Source organism: Dermacentor silvarum, chromosome 3 (assembly GCF_013339745.2).
Source record: "Dermacentor silvarum isolate Dsil-2018 chromosome 3, BIME_Dsil_1.4, whole genome shotgun sequence".
Lineage (NCBI taxonomy): Eukaryota > Metazoa > Arthropoda > Arachnida > Ixodida > Ixodidae > Dermacentor > Dermacentor silvarum.
This window is the reverse complement of record NC_051156.1, coordinates 140,566,863-140,593,414: the sequence shown is the minus strand read 5'-3', so window position 1 is coordinate 140,593,414 and position 26,552 is coordinate 140,566,863. Positions and strand designations below refer to the sequence as shown.

The 26,552-nt window shown below is 46.3% G+C and overlaps 1 protein-coding gene and 1 non-coding gene across 3 annotated transcripts in view; one reads left to right on the top strand and one right to left on the bottom strand.

Moving 5' to 3' along the window:
• The window catches only part of LOC119445832 (protein-tyrosine sulfotransferase 1), a 484,648-nt gene that overhangs the window by 12,200 nt on the left and 445,896 nt on the right, over window positions 1-26,552 (top strand). The window lies entirely within an intron of this gene.
• Window positions 17,881-17,962, bottom strand: Trnas-uga (transfer RNA serine (anticodon UGA)). Its single transcript has one exon. It is a non-coding gene; the product is annotated as a tRNA-Ser (tRNA).

Sequence of the window (26,552 nt, the reverse complement as noted above, 5' to 3'; positions counted from 1 at the left end):
TCTCTTAGGTATCACGCTTCCCTCTAGTAGTACTAAGTGTTGATAGAAGTTTAAAGTATGACACACAGGAGGAGTGGCCCTGCTACTCCTTCATTTCCCTTTTTATTTTCTCTCTCTCTCTCTTTTCTCCATTTTGCAACACGAAGTGCAACCACTCTGATTGACCGATGTTCGTTTGGTTCTTTTGGCACGTCGCTCTTTTTTTTTGGCACGCTTTCTTTGCACCGCGCCATAGACCGGCACCCATTTTTTTTCTTTTACTTTTTCCCGAACTAGCTTTTTTCTTTCCTTTTATTTTTGTGTCCTTTCTAAAGTGCGACGGCATATAAGTGCGTTTTACGCGTGCGCGTCGCGCTTCTCGGAGTGCCTGTATTTGCAGAGGCGCGCTCCTGTGTATGTATGTATACGTACCTACGCATCCTAGATTCGCGTACGCCCCATCCTTGAACTGTCAAAACGAAAAAAAAAATAATAAAATGAAGACGCCACTATATAAGAGAAACAGAGGCTATATGTCGAAGAGGAAAGCGCTCGAAGCAGCGAAGTGGGGTTTGGAGGATACAAAGAATCGGGAGGGCCCTAAAGCTGCTTCGAGCACGGTGCGTGCGATTTGGACCCCTTGAGCGCCTCGATCCGCGCGCATTCCCGACGTGCTCTGCGAGCGAACTGGGATATGCGGAGGATCCTGCCGCTCTCTACAAACGTGCGGATGGCGTGCTGACGACGCGTGCGGATCGCGAGAGGGGACGACGCGCGGATGGATCGGAGAGCGCGCGTGCGACGACCGAGAAAAGAAACTCGGCATTTCTTTATTTTTTGTCTTTTTCGGCGCGGCCGACAGAAACGAAAAAAAAAAAAAAAGGAAAGGGGAAAAGAATACGCAGATGCAACACACATGTTGGAATCGGACCAGCCTTCCTTTCTCACAACGAACCACTTAGTAGTAATCAGAAAAGTCCCTCTCTTATCTCCTTTCTCTCCCACTTCCCCTCCCCGTTGACGCTGAGCCGTGCTCCCTCAAGGGCTGCAGAAGATAGCGCCAACCTTCCTTTCTCATAACGAACCACTTAGTATCAGAGAAGCGAAGTTTTCGTGAAGCGGGCAAGTGAATGGCATGCAACTGATTATATTCAATGTGATTAGCGTGTTGCAACATAGCGATTATACCTGCCTAGCCAGGAAAGACGGCAAGACGCGGAGACGTACCCCCCCCCCCCCCCCCCCCCCCCCACCACGTCACCCACGTGACTGTGCATTATACTGTCTCCCGGATTGGCCCCCCTTTGCTGTGACGCTGTATCCAGAGTCAGCGCACCGACTGTAGGGCGGGTCGATCCTGGAGACAGTGAAATAGGAAGCTTCGATCGCTTTATACTCAGCGGAAAAAAAAAGGAAAAAAAAAAAAAAAAACGACCCATATAGGCGGATACGCCAAACCCCAAATCCTAGGAAAGTACGCGTAGTAAGGTTTGCTTTAGGAGATGAATTGTGCTCTTGATCACGTATATTGTTGCAGTGGGGATATTTAGGTATCGCTTGTTTTATCACCGAGTAATTCCGCAGAAAACAAGGCCGGCAGCCGGAACACCTGTAAAAGGTATACAGCAAATTTGGTAGTGCTGTCCTGCACTGTGAGCTATTCAGCTTCTCTTTTCGCAAGGAAAGATTCTCTTTAAAAACTGTTTCCGCCAAACTCGATCGCTAAATGTAAAGTGTGAGAGCACGGAGCGCACAGGTTGGTAGTACACATACCTGCCGAGTCTCCCAATTATCTCTCTCTCTCTTTTTTCATACGCTACAAATTTGGACTCGCTTTGCACGGTTTGATGAATGTTGTGTCATGTATTACGAACAATATATTGTTCGCAAAAAAAAAAAAAAGAGCCGCGGCGTTTTTGTTAGGACCGGCCCGAACTGTTGAGGCCCGCTTCGGGGAATCTGTTAAAACCGGAACGCCAATGTTTTTCGTCGCACATTCTAAGGCCGCCCATCTCGAAAGGGGTGCCATAGTCAATATTTCTGCCAAGCAGACACTTCGCTACTCCTCGTCTTCAATTTCACAATTATATATTTCCACATATTTCCGAAAGTTAGTAATTAAATCGTGAATTAACATATTTTAGTCAGCGAAATTATTGCTGAAAAAATTCCTTGCTGCTTGTGTCCGCCGGGCTTCGTAGTTTTCTGCAAAACACGGCAGGACTTAGATATGGCAGTTTTCGTTACTGTTCCTTATAAAAAGACGCATGGGCAAGCAGATACCCTGTTTTGGAACAATGCAACCACACAGGTTAAATCGTGTCACATGTGCACTTCGTGATCACATCTATTCCGTTATTTGGGATAAAATGATGATTAGATATATATAGAGAAATGTTAATAAATGGAAGGACCTCTTCCCGTGCCACTAAATATAACGCGAGTTTAAAAACGTTGAGATACTATCCGGCCATACCACGATCAAGGGAGCGGGAAAAGGCATCAGCGGCGTTAAATTTATTTAACATATTTTTTAAACGAATGCTTCTGAATTGTGATGTTATATATTAAAGATTGAGCTGATCGTTTCTTGAATTTGAAGTCCTGTGACGTCTTTTCTCTCAAGTCTTGATTTGAGATGATCCTGCTTTTCCCTTAATTGGATCTGAAAAATACTATGTAAGACTTATTCGAATATGTCTTGATTATTATTTTTGATTGTTATTTTTCTGTGAGTTGTACTAGCTTTATTATTCAACTTTATTTCGTTCATGAACATGAAAGATTCACTTAAGATTGTTGAACTGTAATAGTATTATTGTTTTTCTTTTGCTCATTTAATAGGATTAAGATGTATCGGTTGGGTACATATGAATAAGTACTTTTCAAAATCTTTTAAGTCTAGCTTACGTTGTAGTTTTGTCATTGTATTTTTGTCACCCAGTAGTACTTGCTAGTTATGATGATTATGACATTTTATTACGCGGGTAAATAAAAAAAAAGTTACAAGCATGCGCAGCGCACGCAGCACAGTCACAGCGTAAGCTGGTTGAGCGGCGCAAGAGTAGCTCCAATTTCGGCACCACGCAAAACAAGGTCTTCGCGGCAAAGTGTCTGCGCCGCGATTTTGACGAGAACGATATGAACTGTCCGCCCTGTGACGGCGAGCTGCGGTTGTCCGATGATGCCTGGTTGTAGCCGCGCACGTAGCTCTACGATTCGTTTCTTGAGCAGCGGTTCGTGCCTTGCGAGGAGACGCCATAACGTGTACCCAGGATACGTGGCGCACATCTAACATCGAGATAGCGTTGATTGCGCGCCTCGTCTGAATCGAATCGTATCGAATCGTATCGTATCGAATCGTATCGTATCGAATCGTATCGTATCGAATCGTATCGCATCGTATCGTATCGAATCGTATCGAATCGTATCGAATCGAATCGCGTCTGAATCGCATCTCGTCGCACGAGGCGGTTGCAGGCACGTTAACTAGATGGCACCACCATACTGTCGGAGGCGCAGGGCGCGTATAAAGGGAATATTTCTTCTGCCTGATCGCAAGCGCTTGCGTGACTCAGTGGTAAAGTATCCGACTCCCACGCAGCGGGCCTAGGTTCGATCCCGGCGGAGAGCGGGTACTCTTTTTTTCGCATTTCCCGCGATAGCGGCTACGGAGCGGTGGCGTTGGCATCATCGCGACCAGAAACGGCTATTGGAATGAGCCCATAACAGCTTACGCTGTAAAACTAAAGGCAGTTTTATGTTTTCGCGTGAATAAATAAAAACGGGGTACGTGTGTCTGACGTCACCACGTGCATGCTTGGAGTGAGGGCGGAGTACGAGTATCCGTCACTGCCCCATCATTCAGTCGAGTGTCGCGGAGAAAAAAAAGAGTCGAACCGTACGAATGCAGTACTCCCCGATTGCACCAGCGTGCTCCACAGTGCACTTTCTGTATTCAGAGGGAGTCGAACCGGTGGACATCCACCGTAGTCTGTTAGCGCTTCCCCATCCGCCGTACAGCGCTGATGTGGCTCCATCATGGAGAAGGAAAACGTTAGGAGGGAGCATCGCGCAACTGCGATTGAAGCCAAGCGTGTCGGCCCAACACGTGATAGTCGCGTCTGAACGCGCGGTAAATTTTAGGGCTCCCGCTATGCATGCCATGCAGTGCTGCGGCAGGGTCCCCGAACAAGTGCGCATAGATAAAAAAAAGAAAAACCCCACAGGGGCACCAAATGCCTCGGCAAATCTCGATTCTTGCTGCGTGATCTCGACTCAACAGGTCACGTGTTTGGCCGACACTGTGCAAAGGGCTGGCTTCACGGAGCGTTCGCGTGCCAAGGCTGGCTGCGTGACGTAATGCTCTCATCTATATTTTTCCCCTTCCTCCATGGGATCCATCAAACTACCGCATCTTCGGCCTTTCGAAGGAGGCACTGCGTGACCTTCGGTTCAGGTCAGATAACGAAGTTCATCAAACGGTGCAGAAATGGTTTTGTGAGCTACCAACCAAACATTTCTTCGCGGTTGGGACACGAAAAGTGATTGCACAATGCCAAAAATGTATTGCTGTGATGAGGCTTATGTGAAATAAAGTTATGTGTATAGTTTTTCCTGTGCGTAAATGAGGATGTTATGTGAAACTTGCCTTTTCGATTTACCCTCGTAGATTGATTGGATTAATATTTTGTCCCTGGTTTCCCTGAAGGAATCGCATTTTGCGAACTCTGTTAGCGGAGCTCTGTTTATGTAGAACTCGAGTACTATTTTAAATTTGGAGGCAGTAAATATTACATCCGCAGTGATAATAGTACAGCGAGACGACATACCTGGCACGGACTAGGGAAACGTTATTCGCCAGGACGTCGTTTGGCAAGACATTTAGGACAATTACGTCCATGCCCATATGGGATTGCCCTAAGGCGCGAGCATGCCTGGTCTTGCGGTCCACACCTATAGTGAGAGCGTGCTGTAGATTGTACATTCTTCGCGATATTATAAGCGACGCGTCAAGAGCTGTTGTTGGCGCGGCGCGCTTAGAAACAGTCGCCAGAGACAACGACGCAGCGATCGGTTGATCTGGATGAAGGTACATTGAAGCACGCGATCGAGGCGCCGTAATAGATTGCTCTCTCTCTCTCTCTCTCTGTCTTTCTCTCACCTCGATCTTGCGGTGAGTGCCGCTAATGTAGTGGACATTGACAAAACTTTGTGCCTCGCGTTCCTCTTGCGTGACGACCGTTTGTGCCGGAAACAACAGAATCGATCGTCGGAGCAGCGTGCAGTCTCCGTACTCGTCTCCGAGAACTGGCGGGCATGCATGCGAGAAAACGCTCTCGGGTTTTTATTCTTTTTAAAATTTTTTTTCATAATCGCTTCTGCAAATCGATGTTTGTCGCTAGGTTGCGGCCTCAAACACTCCAGTTTTAGCGACTAGTCGCTGATTGATGGTGATGATGATGATCGACTTGCTCGGATTTGTCTTTTTTACGTTTTAGTTGTTCCTTGACGCGCTCCTTATGTCTTTCTTCTTCTTCTTCTTTTTTTTTCTTAAGCTGTAGCCCTTAATTACCTCCTGCAGTGACGAGTCACCGGTCGGAGTTTGGTGAGAGAAATTAATCCCTGATTTATTTATTTTTTTGCAATCGGTACCAGAGGTCAAGATGATATGAGAGCGAGTCATGTAGTATATAGGCAAAGTACCCTGAGGAATTTTGTCGGGGCAGTTTACTAGCTTTACGTCACCAAGAAAAAGTCAGTATAGGAAGTTTTAGGTTCTTGCGCAACCATATCTATAGGAGACGCATACAGCCGAGCTTGTACCAAGGAACACGAAGGCCGCATACAATGGAGTTTACGTCCCTGGCCACTGCTTGGATACCCGGATTTAAAGCTCTCTATGAGGGAGTTTTAGGTTTTGCACATCTTAAGTTAGGGGGCGCGAACCCAATAAAGCGTACAAAAGGACGCAGAAATATACGCAAAATAGCGCGAAAGGGTGGGTATACAGAAGAACGAAAACAGGGCGCGCGGGGCGGGGCTTTGGCATATGCGTAAAGATTCTCGGGTGCGCTATTTCTAAACCTTCCTACTAATAGAGTCGCTATAGGACTCCAAAGAGACGAAAGCTGTGACTAAATACTCGCTAAGTTACACCAACGCTAGCTGCCGGGTCGTTTTGTGTACACGACGTACACGCACCGTGACATCGTGTGTGCCCGCACTATATACAGACCCGCACCCCATTCGCGTCTCCTGCCGCGCGTATACAGACACGGCGTCATGCAGTGACGCGCCCTCGTGTTATTTTGTTTTTTTTTCCCTCTCCCTTCAAGCGCCGCTCATATTTTTCTCACGCGACAAACACGGCGTGAGTCGGTGGGTCATCGTTTTCCGTTTCTTTCCGTTGTCAATATATTACGTATGCCGACTCTCAGCGGGCGCATATATTATCGCTTCCACGCGTTTCGTTGTCTTCCGGCCTCGGTTTATAACAACGGGCTTTGCATGCGTGCTTCATTTGACGGCGCGTACACTTAACCTTTATATATATATATATGCGTGGCTGAAAGACATATTTCTTCGCTCTGTCTGGCGCGAAGAGGGAGAAAGCGCTGAGAATTGCCTCCGGTGCGCAACTGTTTATGAGGCTTACGTGGATGCAGCCCGATTGTCCTTGTATATAGTGAGACTTTCGAGGACGAAGAAGTTGGCGGCTTCAGTGCAGGACAAGTGACGAGACGCAGTGGGGCGCAGAACGGAGGTGCGGTGTGGCGCCGCCGAAGCGTGTGATGATCGAGCGCTCTCTCTCCATGGCCGATTGTGAGGTCTGTTCGATTCACGCGAGGTTCGCGGCATTGGCCAAGTTGAGGCGGCGCTGAGGTGTGCCGGTGCGATCGAAAGCCGAGGTGTGCATGCAGGCCGTGTCGCCCGCCTGCTTGACCTAATTCCGAACGGCTTATAAGCGAATGCGGCCGCTCATATATGTAAGTCCCCCTCGTTTCGTGTGTACAGCGTTTCGTGAGTTGTTTAGGTCGCGCCTGTTCAGTGTCAGTCACGTGATTGCGCGGAACCAACCCGGCACTTCTTGCGCCTGTATGCGAAGGGAATTCGCTGAGAACAACAATGTGTTGCTCGAACAATGTTTCGAGCGAAGCATTGTTCGAAAGAAACGGCCAAATTAGATGCGATCGCGCTGCTGAAGCGAATGGCGAAGCACGAAACCTGAACTAAATATAATGCAGTCGAGCCTCGGTATTACGAAGCCGCATCATCCGACACGAAAGTACTTTCGTTATGTACCGATATTCGTTATAAGCGTGTCGGGATATGGGGGGGTGCCAACGGCCCTCTGCCTCGACACACCGAGCCCCGCGGTTGGCGCATGCCTGCGCATCAACCGCGGTCCGGTACAAGCTCGAGGAAACAATAGACGACAACCACGTGTACACTCGGAAAGCATTTATTACGACTGCAACTAACACTTCGAGCAGGCCAGCTAGCTATAGTTGACATCGCTGAGGGTTCCCTCGAAGAGAATAATACACTAGGTAAAGAAGGGCTTCCGACTTACCAACTGAGGAATACGGGGGGGGGGGGGGGGGGGGGGGGGGGGCGGCGTTTGCCGCGGCAAGAACGCGGTTGACTAACCACGTGCGGGAATCGGGAGCGGCGGCGGAGACTTCCGCCGCCGCTCCCGATTCTAAACGTCATAACCTTTGAAAAGAAAACTAAACGTCATAACCCTTGGATTACCCGTGAAATCATTCATCTCAAACGTAGAATAAAGCGCAAACGCAAGTATAAGCTAACTCAGAATACCGAACTCCGCTCCTTAAGAGATGCTTTACTCATCAAACTACGTAACGCCCGTGACAAATTCCATAACCAGACTATGATTACATTCTTAAAAAACTCCCCAGACAAGTTTTGGCGTTTCTTGTCCGACTCTAATCGAAGTGTTCAGCTACTAAGAATAAACAATAGCGTGAATTCTAATCTTAATGATATCGTCAATGAATTAAATGACACATTTTATAAAGCATTCACTATACCTTCACTTCTCGGCGCCCATGATAAATCAAATACACCATCTGCATCTCAATCAATTCCTGACATTTCAATTAGTCGCGAAGGCATTCTTTCCATGCTGCTTGATATTGACGTAAAAAAATCGCCTGGAGCGGATGGTTTGCCTAACAACTTTCTTCGTCGCTACTCCGAACTGACTTCTGAATTCTTATACATTATTTTTAATGCATACCTTAAACAGAGCTCAGTACCAAAAGACTGGCTCACGTCCAAAGTAATACCGGTGTTTAAATCAGGTGATAATCTTATTCCTAACAACTACAGACCTATGTCCCTCATAAGCACATGTTGTAAGCTCTTGGAGCATATTATCGCTAATCACATATCCAACCACTTGGAAGCGAATAACTTTTTTGTAGATTTTCAGCATGACTTTCGTAGGAAGTTCTCAACCTCAACTCAATTGTTATCTATCGTACACGACTTTGCCAGTGCCATAGATGACCGCCTGCAGATTGACGCAATATTTCTAGACTTGTCAAAGGCATTTGACCGTGTGCCACATGCAAATTTAATTGAAATTCTTAATTCACTTGGACTACCAGAAAATATAGTTCATTGGATTCAGGTTTACTTAGAAAATCGTGTTCAGTTTGTGGAAATTGATGGTGTGAAATCTAATAGCCTGCCTGTCTTATCCGGTGTACCACAGGGGTCAGTGCTGGGACCCCTGCTGTTTCTTATCTATGTAAATGATATTGCTAAAAATGTGGATCCTAATGTCAAGGTGAAATTGTTTGCTGATGATTGTGTCATTTATTCTTCTGTCAGGAGTTCTTCATGCCAGGATACACTTAACCGTAGTCTTTGTAAACTCGCGGACTGGTGCGACGACAGAGGAATGCAAATAAACTTTTCCAAAACAGTGTCAATGCCAATAACATTGAAACGAAAACCGCTACTTTATACTTACCACATTGGCAATCGGAACCTCGAATCTATTACCTCTGTGAAATACTTAGGCATAACAATTAACAGTAACCTCAAATGGGACACCCATATTGACAACATATGCAACAAAGCATTCAAAAAACTTTGCTTTCTACGTAGAAAGCTAAAGAAGTCACCTTCATCTGTCAAGCTGCAAGCTTATCTTTCCCTCGTTCGCCCAGTCCTAGAGTATGCTTCCATAGTGTGGGACCCATACTGTAATAAGGAAATTGATAAACTTGAGAGAATTCAGCGCCTGGCTGCACGGTTTATTTGCTCCGACTACAAAACTTCGTCGTCAGTTTCTGGTATGTTAGGCCAACTTGGACTGGATCCGCTCCATGTGCGCCGTAAAATCGCCAGGCTGAAATTTTTTTTACTCATTGTTTCATAATCAAACTGGTTTAGCAAATGCCACATATATTACCCCTGCTCCACAGAGGTCGGCACGTATTTTTCATTCTAAAGTAGTCCAGTCGTACTTTGCCCGCACTAATATCTTTCAGAAATCATTTTTTCCACTTACGAGCGAAGAATGGAATCATTTACCGGAATTTGTTGTTGAATGCACATCTTATGTTTCATTTGAAAAACTACTAAAAAATGTTCTTTTGTAAACCCTCTCCTGCTTGGGCAGCATTGCTGCCTGCAGTATTGTGTAAATAAATAAATAAAATCCCCGGATTTTTCCCTGCACTAACGAATTACACACACACACACACACACACACACACACACACACACACACACACACACACACACACACACACACACACACACACACACACACACACACACACACACACACACACACACACACACACACATACACACATACACACATACATACATACATACATACATATATATATATATGCGTCATCCATGCTGTCATCGGAGTCCATTGTTTATGACAAAACAACTGACGCAAGCAAAACGTTCAAATAAACACCCGGTTGCCGCTCCTACGCTCCTCTTTTGATTATTCTTTGGATTGGATGCTTGTGGCTTGTTGCCCATTCATAACGAAACAATAAGCTCTTCCACTACGATGTCACGTAGCAATCTCGGAGCCCATGTGCTGTGAATACGTTGTGTAAATGTGGGTTCCGAATCAAACACGCAAAGTAAACAAGAAATCGCTTTATATAAGTAACAGTAACGAATCTCAAAGGCTATGCTTTTGCCTGCTGCATGCGCCGGAAACAATTGCAGAATCCGAAAGCGCATCGTGTCGCTATGTTTTGGGCATTATAGAGAAATTTCACCATTCCACAAATTCCCTGCAATATTGCGAAGATTCTCTTTTTCCCTTTTGTCCAAAATGACGGCTGAAAATTCCCTGAAAAAGGGAAAATTCCCTGCACTGAACATCACTGGACCCGGGCGATATCAGCGGGATCTCGCGTGACCCACCCGGTGGCGCTGATAGCGCTTGCGATTCCCGTGCGCCGCCCGCGGAAGGAAAGTTTCCCCTCTGCCAACTCTCCCTGGCACGCATGCGCGTGACGCGACGTTCGCTGCCCGTGCGGCGGTTATGGAACACGAGGGTTCCCACAAGCGTGAATTCATTACATGCTGATATTGGCGCAAAACATTTCAGATTTGAATCAGTTAAACATTTATTGAGCGTCACACGGATGTCTAGTTGCGTGGACAAAAAGCCTAAAAGCCTAAAAGACAAAAAGTGCTTGACTATAGGGATATGCGCCCCCTTACAGAGAACTTGAACTTGCGGAGAGCGCCCTTAAAAGTAAAAAAAAAAAAAAAAAAAAAGTAACACAAAACAATCCATACACTGAGCTCACAAAGCAAAGGTTACACAATAGTTAACAACAATGAAATGCGGTAAAATTTGGTCACATAATTTCGATGCACCAACAAAAAGTGTATATTTGGCATTTGCTTCGTTATATCTGATAATTCGTTGTATTCGTGTTCGTGATATCTTGTTTCGACTAAGTTCGAGAAGTGCAGGCAGCGCTGGTGACGACATCTTTCGACGCTGTGATTAACTATAGAGCAGGCCAGAATCTAATGTAGCGTGGTTTCTAGATTTAAAAAATTTTTTTTCAAAACACAATTCGCGATGGTTATGCCGCTTCCGAGACGTTTACGCCGGCTTATACGCAGAATACATGCAGTCCCTCATTGCGCTAAACGGTCAGCTGACTCTAGTTATAGTTCTGGCTGCAGTTAGTTTTGGCTGCAGTTCTGGTCTTATAACCTCATATACCGACCGATATTATAATGCTCTACATGGTGTTTCATTTTAGCTGCACCAATCTTTTAAAAATTGCCTGTGGCAGATAGTACAGTTATAATCCTTGATCTAAACTACTCGATGAGGCGGCCATTACTTCCACGAGAAATCAAAACGCCTAATTGAATTATTAACATAATTACGCTAATTAACGTTTTCATTAATTATTATACGGTACATCTTTCAATCTACGAATTATAGCCGCTGAGTTCGCAAGGCGTGTCCACTTGGAACGAATTTTCAGGACTGAACCAGTTTCGTGATATTAATTTTCAATGTGTCCGACGAAATGCATTGGTGTTCCAGTTACTTTTGTGCTTCACTGCATAAAACAGCGTTTTCCTGAACAAGCCTTGCGAATTCAGCGGCTATAATTCGTAGATTGAAAGATGTGCCATATTAATTAAAAGTAATTTAGCGTAATTATGTTAATTATTCAATTAGGCGTTTTGATTTCTCGTGGAAGTAATGGCCGCCTCATCGAGTAGTTTAGGTCAAGGATTATAATTGTGCTATCTGCCACAGGCAATTTTTAAAAATTTGGTGCAGCTAAAATGAAACACCCTGTATAGCGTTTTCGATCCGACAAGCCGAATTGACACGACTCGACTTCATAAATTTCATGATACCGCCGGCGGCTTTCGTATAGACCGGGCCGCTGACAGCTTAAAAAAAATATTGATTAACAGAATGAGTAGGGGAGCATTTCCTTATGCAGGGTCCGAGTAACTCGATCCCCACTACCGCAGTTCAAGGCCACTTTAGTGGCAAGCCCAGACTTCCATACGGACAGTGTATAGCCCCCAGTATGAGCCAAGTATTACATTTCCTAAAACAGTAGTATTCGAAAATAGATTCTTGGTCTCAGGATCAGAGCGAAAAAAAGTATTTCTTGTCATGCATACAACATACTTTATTTGGCCTGGGTTGCAAATGTTATAGACATGTAAACGTAGGAAGAAATTTCGACATGTACACAGTGCTAGCTCTTAACACATTTGTCGCGTGCGGGGATGGTTACTCCGTGTTTACGGATGCAAGTAGTTGGCGGTGGGAAAAAAGGGACGGATCGATTTGTCAATTACGGCGACAACACTCTCATTAGCCGTCTAGCTTGCAGTCAGCGTGCGGAAATTGCCCCTTTTGATTTTCTGCGAGCGTTTGATGCGTGGACGCGCTTTACACGTGCTCTGCGGCGTTGAGCATTGTTGACTCCAACGATTGCTTTCGAAGGGTTCATTGCAAGCGCAGGGTTCAGCTGTGCCTTACAGTGAAGAAGTTTTGCTTCTGTTGAGTTTGTCCTCTGTTGAGGTCATCCCTGCTTTGGTTGTCACTTTGCTCGGAGGAAAAAAAAAAATAAGCGGGCATCAAGTCAAAGTATAGGTCGAAACAAACTGCTGCGGGTGGGCGCATGAGATGTGCCGACGTGCAGTTATTGAAAATCCGAGCCTGTGAAGTTATCTTCGTCTTCAATGGCGATGCGGACAAAGTATCGCCACAAATGTTTTCTTGTTCGTCTTCAAGGTCTGCTTTAGCAATATCGAACTCTCGGTCCTGCATGACCTGTTTCTTTCCGAGGTTTTTTTGTGACGTCGTGAGCGCGCTAGGGATCATCATCATCATCATCATCGGCCTATATTTATGTCCACTGCAGGATGAAGGCGATCGCCAATTACGCCTGTCTTGCGCTAGCTGATTCCAAATTGCGCCTGCGAATTTCTATAACTTCATCACCCCACCTAGTTTTCTGCCGTCCTCGACTGCGCTTCCCTTCTCTTCGCACCCATTGGGTAACACTCATGTTCCACCGATTATCCATCCTACGCGTTACGTGGCCTGGCTAGCTCCATTTTTTTTTCTCCTCATGTCAATTAGAATATCGGCTGTCCCCGTTCGCTCTCTGATCCACACCGCTCTCTTCATGTCTCTTAACGTTAGGCCTAACATTTTTCGTTCAATTGCTCTTTGTGCGGTCCTTAACTTGTTCTCGAGCTTCTTTGTTAACCTCCAAGTTTCTGCCCCATATGTTAGTACTGGTAGAATGCAATGATTGTACACTTTTCTAACTTTCTAACTTTTCTAACTTTCATGATGCGATTGAATGATGCATCTAACATGATGCGATTGAAACCAGGAAAAGTCAGCCCTGCAGGACGTGATCATGTCGCGATAGCTTTTAGCCACCACCGCTGTCAACCATCTCAGGCGCGCACTTCCGGAAAGACGACGGCTGCGACAGCAACGTGCGGCTTGGCCGAGTCCGCTGAACGCAGAGTCACGTGTTTTGCCGACGTTTGGAGAAATGAGAGAAAGAAAAAGCGAAGGGGGTTCACGGAGAGTTGCGAAGGCCGGCTGCGTAACGTCATGTTCCCTCCTCGGTACTTTCATTTTATTGCGATAGCAATTATATGGACACTTCAACCGGATTTCTGCCGTCGCCGTCACCGTCGCCGTCGCCGTGAGGTTCCGTATAGATTCCAAGGGCCATAAAATCGTCGCCGCGCGCCGTATGCCCGAGCGAAAGCGCGCGGGTGCGCGTGCTATCACGGAGGGCGAACGCACCGCGGAAAGCAAACGCGACCGTCGCGCGAAAGGCCGTGGCGGTATGGGAGGGAGGGAGGCGGGGCGGCGCTGTGCTCCGGCACCAAAGGCGTATCTTGCCACTCAATCTCCGACGCGAAAGCAAGAAAGCGGGAAGGCAGCGCGGGAAGGAGGGAGGGGGGCAGCTTCTCCTCTGCACAACTCCTCTGCACTTTGCCCTGCGTTGGCGGTCGCCCGCACCGTCTCTTATCTCCACACGGCTCTGACATTTGTATGCGCTGTTCATTCGCCGCTCAGTTTCCGTTGAAGCGATAGACCGCGCGAGCCTTCGCCCGCTGCGGCGTTTTGACAGTCGTTGTCTGCGGTCGTTCAGTGTGATCGGTTCATGTTTGCTTGGGCGCGCTGACACCACGATTGTTAATTCAGTTAGTAATCGAATGTGTCCAACTTTATGCAGCCGATAAAACCACTATCCCTACTCTGAATAGCTCTCTACTAATTTGCTATCGCAATCGATGCTTCGCCTTTTGGGCGAAACTGCGACATTTTTTTTCCATAGGCGAATGCATACAGTGGCAATAACAGTTGTCTTGTACCACAGACACCCAGCATTCGTTACACGCAGTTGTCGCCCTGCGCCTATATAAGTCGAGCGCTCGTGGACACTGCAGCTCAAGTTGTTAGTTAGTGCACGGATCTGTTTTCGCAGTATAGTAGATAGCCTGAAGATTCGACCAATAATTAGCTTGCAGCGTATAGTTGTCCGAATGTTGCGGAAGAGCGTAAAGTTGGCGCTATCATGTATAACATGCAAGCAGGTATACTAATATTTTCATATAGACAGACTGCGCTGACATTTTTCTGGCTGCTTCACCTTTTCTTGCCTCAGGAAAAAGAAACCCAGTAAAGGGGGGAAAAAAAAAAGAACGAATAACATAAACGGTCCTTCCTGCTTTGAACTCGCAGCACCGGTTACCCCCGACTCTTCGCAACGGACAGGCGAAACAGATCCTTTTTCAATGCAGTCACGTTGAACTTGTGCCCGCAGCGCACCGCCTTTCAGGATGCATTTTTGATAAATGAGCTCCCGTTCTTACCGTTGCGTATATTCTCGTATGTTCAGTTCATTTTAGTGCCCTTAAGGTCGTCCGGAGGGGTTATTGCGTGAGGGGTGGGTTTTACGTATATGTTCCAAATGATACACATCGTTAACTGTATCCGCATTATTTAATCGCACGCCGTCGTAACGAGGGCGGGCAAGTGACGTGTACGCCAACAGTGCCAACATGCAGGAAGGCCGTTCCAGTCTTTGGCAGTTCGAGCTAGGAACGAGGCGGGACAATTTAGTTCGGGCACGTATGTGGGACTTGCGGCGGATGACTGGTATACGTGCGGTGAGAGATGCGTGCGTCGGGTACGATGTATACGGTGCATGATGAAGGGGTCTGTAAAGGAACTTGTGACAGAGCTCAAGATACGCGTCGGCGATGAGATGGCGTTGTTAACACAGTGGCCGGACATGTGAACATTAATTGTTAGCTGATATATTTTTTGTTGAACGTATACGTACATTTATTACACAGAGAGAGCTATAGGCGAGAGAATATACCACGCAGAAAACACACGAACAAACAAGCTAGCAAGCAAGCAAGCAAGAAAAAAAAAAAACACTGTACGCCTGTAGCGTTCTTATTTTATTTGTGGCTGTCTAAGAAGTCTAAGAAGTCATGGTAAAATGGGTGCGCCGCCTGGTCGTTTAGTTGGTTTACATGGTTTGCTTTGTTTCAGTTTGAGGGCATTCGGTTGGTAAACATGTTCATAACCTAGGCCTGAGCACTCTTTGGCCATATATATATATATATATATATGGCTCATGAACTAGAATTGTGCTATCTGCCGCAGGCAACCTTTGAGAATTTTTGAAAGTGTTCGCTGAAACACCCTGTATATATACACACACATTGTTACAGTGCATCAGTGACAGTGCGTTACAGTGACAGATGTATATGCCTGGGAGTGTAAGGGAGTGTAAAAAATATGGCATATCGTTAGTATAAGATTACTCATTCGTACATATACTGACGAGTGTGCCTGAGACGGGCTAAATGTCTGACATGGCGCGGGCTAAAGGTGTGTGGCCATTGACGTCAGATTATTCAAAGCAACTATTCCCTCACGCGATTCTGTGTACAATTATTTTTACGCGCGCCATGATAGTGCGCATTAAAAAAAAAAACACTGGTGAAAATAGCGACATTTAAAATGTGTAGCAAACGGTTTTGAAACACTTCCGATTAGACATGTGCTGCGAGTTTCAATAATATCTGTAAGGTGTTTAGTAAAAAACGAATTGGAAGTACGACGTCTGGGTGGCTTGCTCTCGGTGTCAGTATGTCATTACTCATTACGTAGCGGGCTCACTTCTTTCATTCTTTTTCACGGTGTGTGGGTGCTTTCAAAGTATGTGAGACGTGAAGTAGTTGGTGTTCTCGTATCTGACATTCCTGGAGATAGTTCTCGCATGGTGAACTTGTGTACAGTAGCAATGGAAATTCACAATTAGAAATTATTAACGCTTTCCATTTATTACACTTTTCACCATCCTGAAGATGCACGAAGATGTGGTGAAACTTAACTTTTCGATGGACAGAATTGATTGGCCCCTGAAGGGGCTATATAATAAGTAAGGAAGGTGAAAGAGAAGATTCTCGTCCACCAGACTGCAGCACGAAGCTGCCAAGGAAACCCAATTTGAAGAAAAGCTCGCAGTTGAAGAAAAAAGCTCGTCCTGATTCGGGAGGAGCGAACCCGCAACCAACACCTTTCCGAGATAGTCGACTTTTTTTTCTTTCTGCAACGCATTGTGGGAAACCCGTACAGTTTCGTGCTATACAGTCTGGTACTGGATGACAGTTTTCCCTTTCGTCAACCTTTCTCCACAGGCATTGCGGACTTCCGCATAACCGATTTGCCTTAGAAGAAGGAAAAAGGGAGCTTTAACGCTTCGTTGACCCTTTTGTTGACACCGTCCCCTCGTCAGCTTGTTCCGTGTAGTTACGTAATACACGGACTTGTTCCTCCTTATCTGGGACGGCGCGCCCGCTGCCAGTGCTCGGTTCTGCTCTCTCTCTTCGTTTCGTGCCGATGGCCTTTCTCGGGGCAGTGAACGCGAGCGCGCCGTTATCTCGCGTCGGCGCCGCGGTCTGACGAGAGCAGCGAGACGCGATATCTCCGCGACGCCATTCCCGAGGCTGCAGATGCCGCGCCGCGTGGCTTGGCTTTGCTGTTCGCGGAGTAAGTGTAGCGAACCCTGCCGCGCAGCGCCGACCGGTCGGAGTCCGGTTGCGTGACCGCGGACTTGGGTCTTAACCGGGACCTGTATAGTTTTACGTGGCTCGGTGCCCGCGCGCGCCCACGGCGGTCTCCATTCGGGGATCACGCAAATAGAGAGAGACCCGCGCGGCCTTGTTTTTTTTTTTTTTTTCCTGCATCTCGTTATAATGGTCTCCTTGCGACCGCATTGCTTTATTTCTCAGACCCAGCAGCTGGCGGAACCCTTGGGTGCCGGCCAATTTTGGCTAGAGCCTGGGCAGCGGTGCACTATAGTATTTCCGTGAGGGTGGAATGCAGAAACTCGTGTACTTAGATTTGGGTGCACGTTGAAGAGCTCCAGGTGGTCGAAATTAATCCGGATGCTACGGCGTCACCTTTCTTTCTTAATTGTTGCCTCGATGCCCTCGTGCTGAATTAAGAGTCACGATGAGGAAATCGTCCTGTACTCAACCACTTCAATGCTTTCATTTGCTTGTCGCTCTTTAAGTTATACTTTATGCTCACAGCACACCCAACTACAGTCGTCGCCATGATTTCAATACGTAGATGTAGATATTTTACGCACGTGCACAGCGACTGATTTTAGGTCTCGTGCGCACACGAGTGTGCATGGAGTAGAGTAGAGTGCAGTGGGCCTCACTGGCGGAGAAGTGATCGCGGCGCTCCAAACATGTGATGCCTTGATACACTAAAGTGTTATAAAATAGAAAAAAAAAGACAATGAAAAAAAAAAAGTTTTCCGCAGCCGGCAGGATTCGAACCTGCGCGGGAAGATCCCAATGGATTTCAAGTCCATCGCCTTAACCACTCGGCCACGACTGCGCGTGGCTGTCGCCTCGCCACAGACGGCATGCGATGATGCGCCCGCCTCCCCTCGCTCTTTGTGCGCGCCGATATGCACGTTGTCGTCGGTCGCCATCGTGGGAAAGGGTTTCGAGCAAGCAGCAGCAGCAGCAGCGCAACTGGCCGCCGCGGCTCCACCTGCGCACAACAGGTGGGGCGACACGCGGCGCAGGAGCCTCCGAGAGTCGCATTGCGCGCGTCGCACGTCTCGAGGGCCATTTGTATGCGGCGCAAGCTCGCGCTCCGCAGCTGCCATTTGAGTCTTCACAGCGCTGCCTTGGAGCTTATTTGAGTTGCAAAAAAAAAAAAAAAAAAGGCTCGTGTGTTTAGGTTTAGGTTTAGGTTTAGGTGTTTGTGAAATAAAGCCAGGCGGTCAGAATTAATCCGGAGTCCCCCGCTACGGCGTCTCTCATATATAGTGAGATCGCGGTTTTGGCACGTGAAACACAATTTTTTTTTAATTTTAATTTCCCCCGCGCATGGTCCAACGGTCGCCTAAAGAGCCCGTCGTGAGCGACTTTTCGCGTTTTGCTCGTATTGCGAAGAAAGACGCAGATGTCGAAAAACCGTTTATTCCATGCGATTACAACAGCTCGGTAATTACTATAGCTGCATAGCTTGACGGACTCCTACATAGAAATGCGTGTTTCGAAAGAAATTAACCGTCTTGTAGTCAGGACATTGTCAAATTCAGCCATATTGTCGAATTCGCCAAATTCTCTTCTTTGGCTCGCTCATAGGGCTGGGTGCTCGCTCTCTATGATTGGTTGAAAACGGCAACATGGCGGAATTTCACAGTGTCTAGAATAACGCACCTGTGCTCTACACACTTTTCTTTTATTATCAGAAGTGCGGCTCTGCGATCGTTCAGCTACCACGTTAATAATGAATAGCACACGGATTTGTCTAATCTTCGTGCTTGTGTCTTAAGACGTTCTTGCGGCGTTATTATTGTGCTTGGTACATTTTTTTTTTTTTTTCATTTCCAAGCAAGATCATTTCTTTGAACTCATGTGAGGCAACAAGTGTCGGCGCGTACGCATAATCACGGAGTTATCGCACCTAATTATAACGCATCATTTTGTTGAAAATGTTACAGTTGCAAAAAATCGCAGAGCGCCTCGAGGTCAGACGAACGACGTGTGGGCAAGCAGGCGTGCCCATTGCAATGCATGGCTGAATCGCCAGACTTGTAGCTCCCATGCTATTGCCATAGTTGCCTCGAGTAAATTTTTTTGCAAGCTTTGTGTTTTTATGTTAAGTGGCGCCCGGGCGATCAGGGTATCTAACCGGAGCTGAACCGAAAACCGAAAGAAAAGTTATTTTTGCTCGAACCGCAGCTGAACCGGAGCGTTACGATTTTTTGTTTTTTGTTTTTACTCCGGAGCGAAACCGAAATGAAAAAAAAAAAATTAACGGTGTGCGGTTCAGGTTGGCCCCACTTTCTTGAGATTTTTCGATCATCCGTGCATTGCCTGCACATGTGGCTCAATTATGCTACGCCTAATTTGCAAATACACGCACTCTTCCCGTGATTTTAAAAGTAGCAGCACCATTAGTACGGTTTTCGGCGTATTGCGTCAGGGGGCAGACTAGGTGTTGTGTTGCAAGAGGTCCTGCGCGGCGAGCCTCGGAGCTGAAAGGCTATATACGCTTAATATAGGGCTATAGTTGCTATGACGTATTTTTCTTCACAGTGCAAACAAGACGGCGACGCTGAGTAGGCACACAAGAAACGACACGAGCGGGAAGTCAGGGAGAGTGGCACGCTCTTTTCATATATAGGTAGGGTATAGGCATTCGCCCCTCGCTTGGCCTCGCGCCCGTAAGGTGGCCTGACGACGTCGACACAGTAACCGGCTTGACTGTATAGCCGTCGATGCGGTGTGACGGAAAGGACGGGCACAACAGGCCATGCTTAGAGCTTCTATACTGTTTCAGTGAACTTTGTATTGTCTACTTTCTTGCACGGTGGCGGATAAATGGATATGCTTTCCTGTTTCGTCAGTTAATAACGGAAGTGGATCGTCGCGTACACACTTATAAGCCGGAGGTGTACATTTTCCTGCCCTCCCCCACTCCCCTCTTTTTTTTTTTTTTTTTTTCCCTCGCGGCTCGTTTCACTTTCGCCTTTCCCGCCTCTTCTCCAGTCTTATTTTTCTTGTTGGCTGTCGGCGCACACTGTGGCATGCACGCTCGTTTTCACGCGTTCGCGCCTCGTTTAACCTCGCGCGTCCGCGCGGCCGACAGATTACTTGTCCTCTTTTTCATTTATGTTTCTTTCTCACGTTTTTATTTCTTCAAGGTATTAGAATCTGTGCACGGTCCGAGCTACCTCGGTAATAAATGTATATGGCGATAGTCTCTTTTGTAGCGAGGCTTAATTAATTGTGCGTTTTTTTTTAAACATGAAAGTGTTGTCTGCCGAACTCCACCGAAAATCTGTCACATGTACGTACGTCACGCGATCATCATCACGCAAATTTCCTGTAATTCGAGAAAAGCTTAACATAGGGGTGGTAATTAAGTGTAAACGAAACTTTGCTAATCCGTTTTCAATTCTTTGAAATATAGTTCGGTGCTCCTTTTCGAAATGTTTCCTTATGGATTTAAAATTCTAGATATATTTGCATATAAGATGGTAAGCTTGAAAAAAATAACAACAACGTATAAAGGAACCTCGTGCCACCATTGTTGCTGGAATGAATGAGTCGTACATTACAATGCATATATAGTCCGCTCCAATCGTAGAAACAGTATTCTGCCGTCCAAACACACAAGGCAACATTAATGATTATGTAAATTTCCTCTGGCACATCATCCACTGCAAAAAAAAAAAAAAAAAAAACATGTCATATTGCGCATTCAATATTACGTGTGCCGTATTTGCACGAATGTAACGCAAGTTTTCTTTTTTTTTTCTCTCATCACGAAAGTGTTCTCTGCCGAGCTCCAGGGAAAATCTGTTCCATGTACGTCCTATCGACCAAAAAAGTTTACGGACCACGGGATTTCAGAAAACGCTAAATATCCGAGAAAGCAGCCTTTAAAAGTAGCCAGTCAAGCCGTACATCACAGCGTTGTTCGCATATACCAGTAGAGGCTGGAAATGGGAATACCAGGCTGCGTTTTGAGGCTGCGGAGATATTCAGCTTTTTTGTGCGATCCGTTGGTCCCTAAACTTTTTTGGGGCGATAGTATACTTCACGCAGTTATCATCCCGCAAGTTTTCTGGCATCCCGCGACATGACGCTACTTTTCCGTTTTGTGTAAAGTAATATGAAGAGGTGGGGAGATGGAAGAGAAGGGTAGGACGACTCCGAGCGGGTCGGCAGAAGCGGTTAGAAAGGGAAGGGCGGAGGGAAACTCGCGAGCTTGCTGTCGCTGTCATTGCATCGCCCTTCGAGCGAAACTCTAATAATAAATGGTTGATGCCTGTTCCAGAGAAATTGGTCGTAACACGAAAGCGAAAAAACAAAACGTGTATTCTTAGAAGCAATGCCAGCTTTGTTGCCCATTCACAAATACGAGCCCATAGATGTGCACAGGCCGTTAATAATATGAGGTTTCGCTCGAAGGCTGAAGCAATGACGGCGATAGCAAGCGCGCGAGGCCCGTGCTGCTGCTGCTGCGCGGCGTAAACAACACCCCGGAGGCTATACCAGGCGTCGCAGGTATATTCGACGCGACGGTGAGTGCGCATGCGTGGCGGAAGTGCGTCTGTTTGGTGGCTGCTCTTATATACCATCGTGTTCGTTAAAATGCGCCTTAATTTGAAGCACACGCTTGGCTCGATCTATATAGAGGCGACGTCTGGGGCGAACGTATCCAAGACGCTCATTGCGTTTCCTTCGGCGCGTTCACGTCAGGCGGCATCTGTAGATCTTGTCGAACGTGGACTTCGTCGTGCTAAGGCGGATTTCTGACTAAGGGGGTTAGCGGTGATTCATCGCCGACGCCCTATGTAGTCGCACGGCCGCTTCGGGGCTCCTACGCGCAGGCCAGCGAGCTGCGGTGCTTGCAGCCCTACAAACTCCTGGGTCCCTCAACGTGGAACCTGTAAAATACGACGCGAGAAAAAAAAAATCCAGATTACTGGCTGAAAAAAAAAAGATAAAAAAATAGTGCAAGGAAGGTCTTGTCTAACTAGGTGAGCGGTACGCTATGTAAGCTGTGTTTTATTATCATCGATAATTAGGTTTCAGAGCGAAATGTAGAGGATCACTTCGTGAGGTACGCGCACATGAGACGTATTTTCGCTGGCACTCGGCAGAGGAGGCTTTCGTTTTAAAAGAAAACGTCCGTGTAGGCTCCGAGGCATGGTTCTCCGGAGCTTCGCAGCGCCAGGCGTGCCACAGGAGGTGCTGCAACAAGGTAGAGTGGCTTCGAAACATTTGACGAAGGGTGTGCATTCTCTTCTCGTCATATTCACGAAGAATACAGCGTGAACACGTCACCAAGAAAGAGAGAGAGAGAGAGAGAGAAATAATAAAACGTGCCCTCCGAAGCGGAAGGCGCTTGTGTCTTTCTTTCCTCGGGGTCTTTGGGCCGCGCTTGTCACCGTTAATTGTCGCTCCACGCATACTCGCGTGGCGGCGCGATCACCCGTCGCTGTATCGTGATCGACGTATAAAAGAGGCCGGGTTGCCCTGGGAAGCATCTTTCTCCCCCCCGCCTTCTGAACGCTCGCCTGTCCACGCCTGCGCCCTGCTGCAATATACACCGAGGGCGTTTCTCTCGCCTGTCGCCGCCGCGTCTCCCAGAGACTGACGTCTCGTCTGGCCTGCTTCCATTTTTCGCCGTCTCTTTGTATTGACCCTGCTTTGTGACGAACGCCTTCCCCCCCCCCCCCCCCCCTCCCTTTTTCTTTTATATTTCTGACTCTTTGTTTCGCTCTCTTTTATTGTTGCAGTGTCTTCCCTGGCCTCGTTCTTCTATTCCCTATCTCTGTTGATGTTCCTTTTTATTTGTTTACTTTTTAAAGATCTTTTTTCTACAGGTTATCTCCTTTTATATGACGTCCTCCCATTCTCTCGTCTACCGACTGCCACATACCGTACTTCCACGCCTACAACTTGCTTAGGGGAGTAAAGCCTGTCCTGGAAAAGGAACATTACCCGCATTAGTAAATGTGTACAGGGAATGATGAAATGAACATCCGGAAAAGACAGCGCTGTCATTGCCGCAAAACGGACCTTAGAAACATTTTGAGCAGTTTTTAAGTTGGAGACCAATAATCGATTATATTATTGTTATTCCCACGGCTTGAAAATATTGTACACATTTAAACCAGATCGAGAATAGCTGGTAAATGGACATGTAGTCAGTTCATGCATAGATCATATTACGGTTCGTACATCGAACCATTCTTTAGACTCATGGGTCTTATAACGCAACGTTTGGCAGATCATTATTTTGTGGCTTGCCGCTTTCCGTCGTCAGTCCCAATAGCAACAGGTGCTCGTGCAGATGACTCGCCTAACAACGTTGTTAAAATTTTTATAATATACCATCGCAAGCTGGGTGATCTAATTAGGGCGTTTGAATGGTCTGCATTAATGAAGTCAAAGGCTGCACATGTCGTCTATGACTGCTTTTGTGAACAAATAGGAATATTCAAAACTTGACAAAAGGAACTGTAGCAAGGAAACGCCGAAAGAATCACAACTGGAAGACAGAATTCGTGCTATAGCGGAGGGAGATGTGTTCTGGAAACGGTTCGAAACGTTCCCCTCAAAACGTAACATTTCGCGCAGAGTACAGAGCACTGCTAGAAACAAGGTAGTTGCCCTTATTAGATCGGCAAAACGACAGTATCTCTTACAACAATTTAATCTAGCCTTCAGAAACCCGGCAGAGACATGGTCTTTAATAAATCACTTTCGACGTAAAGACCGGAGCTCTGCTACTGATTCCTTTTCGAACGACCCCGCAACAACCGCTAATGAGTTAAAACCGTCGCTTTGCTCGTTCGTCTGATGGAGCTGCTTACGGGCATGCGTTGGACTGCACGCTCCAAAAATCTGTCTGCCTCCGCCTTCCTGCCGAAGCTATCGGAACATGATCTACCTAGGATCATTTTCAGCTTCAGACAGAATAAACCAACCGGTCTTGATGGCCTTCCAGCGCATGCTCCAAAGAAACATTCATGTGCTGTCAGGCATTCTTTTTATGCTGAACAGGTTTTTGGACGATGCTTCTATCCCTGAAAAACTGAAAACTGCTTTCTCAAGCCGCTTCACAAAGGAGGAAAAAAGAATGTAATTGAAAACCACAGGCCTGTATCTATTTTGCCTATACTGTCCCAAGTGTTAGAGAAGTTTCTCTTGGAAGTAATGCTTTCCTTCATTGACAAGTTCTCGATCTTGTCCTCTCATCAGTTTGGATTTGTCGCTGGTAAAGGTACTACATTACTTTTAGAATCATTTTCTGATGAAATGTTTTCTGCGTTCGACCAAGATTTGTTTAGCATTGCGTTATTCCTGGATATTAGTAAATCCTTCGAGAAAGTTAATCACGACATTCTGTTGAAGAAATTGAATTTATTGGGTTTCCGGGGGCCATTTTATGACATCCTTAGAAGTTATCTGTCGAATCGATCGCAAACAGTAGTATTAGGCAATCACTCTAGGCTTGCTCTTGCCTATCAAAGCCGGAGTCCCTCAAGGGTCTGTTATATCCCCGCTGCTTGTTGCGTTACGCATTAGCGCACCCGGGATATGGCTTTTCTCCCGCTCGAAATGACGTTGTTATCGGTCGTCGTCGTTATCGCCAAATGTTGGACAGGTTAGCCACAAGGCCATGCTTACTGCCGAGTGCATAATGATACACAAGTGTAGGATTATTAGATGCCGCATGCTACCGCTACATATGATTGTGCTGTGGATTCACGCAGAACGATGTGATTAGTGAACAGTAGTTAATTATTCGGCCATTTAGAAAACGTCCTGCGGCAACATGACTGAAGGCATGCAGCTTTGACTGACGAGGCATCGCGCCCCATTAGACTCACTCGCACAATCAAAATAAACGATGCAATTAATACACAGAAATGGCAAGTCGACGCAGCTTCCCTGCAGAGTTGCAAGGATAGTGAATGTCAATGTAAGATCACAAATGGTAGATCATCAGCGTGTGAGAACGTGGTAAATAATATCACGACGTTCTCACATGCTGTTTATAACATGCAAGATAACAAGTGTGGTTTTATTAGACGGTTAAGCAGCGCACGAGATTCTATCATCAGAAAAAAATATACAAAACGAACTAACATATACAAAAGGAAAGCATGCACTCAAGGGAAGCGACCAATATATGTATACTATATAGATGGATGACGTAGTTGAGAATCGCACTGAGTTCGAATTAGGTACAGTAAACCGCGTCTCCATGAAGTTGTAAGCGCTACACATTTCACGTACGTTACTCTCTGCATTAGGATGTGGGGGGATACTCGATATATCGAATACGAATCGTACCGAATAGTCTTTGCTAATCACCTAATAATTGGTTCGAGAATTCCTTATTCGTTTCTGTGCGTTTATGTATGAGAGCACATATGGCAGACTCCGTGAAGGAAGATTGACGCAAGCTGCGAATGTACCGAATGATTCTGCTCCAGGACAGTCGCGGACGCTTTTGTACACCAAAACTTCCAGTAATTCAAGGCTAAGGCTGCTAAAGAAAATGTTGCTTTGCCTAAATCGAGACAAGGGCTAAGTCTGCTTGAAGGCAGCCTTAGCCCTTATCTCGATTTATGCAAAGCAACATTTTATTTGGCTAATCTCATCTTGGTTGCATACTTTAAACGGATGTGCAGTGCTGTACCATTTTTCTTGGCTTCGTCACCAAACACAGCGCTACACCCGGCGACAACTTTCTGTGGCAGCGCAGCCGAAGCTATGGTGCCGAAGGAGACATTTTTTTTTTTTTTTTTTTTTGCGGCGCATCTGCTTGTATAGTCCGCGAATGTAAGCAACTGGAAGCTACGTAGCGTAAGACAAACCGTACCAATTATTTCTTTTTTTTAACTTTTTTTTAACGTTTATCTCATAAGTAAAAAGCTTGCTTAGGAAAGGGATTTTTGCTGTTCCCAGTTTTTTGGCTTTCTGGCGTCCATGTCTGGTTTTCCTAGTCTGTACGTAAACCGCCAGCATTACGTCGGCACTTCTTGGCTTAGTAACACAAGAGCAGAAACTCCGCACGTGCAAGTGCGTAGCTTCGGCTGTGCTGTCACCGAAAGCTGTCGTCGGGTATACGTGCATGTGGTGACTTGCTCGTCTAGCGTGTGATTACTGTGGTTACCATGGGACATTACAAAGCTGGAAGAAGTTACCATTCATAAGCTGCTCAGTTGACTAGACGTCCAGGTGCGAACGGCATTACGTGCATGTATGAAACAATGTTTAAACAAGCCTCTCTTTTTTTTTTTCTCCCCTCTGGACTCGACGCAAACTTTAGATTTCGTTTTGGTGAGAAAGGAGAAAATATTCGGTATTCGATTCCATATACACGAATGCCATTATCCTTCAATATTCGCATTCGATTCAATTCGCAATAAATAAGTATT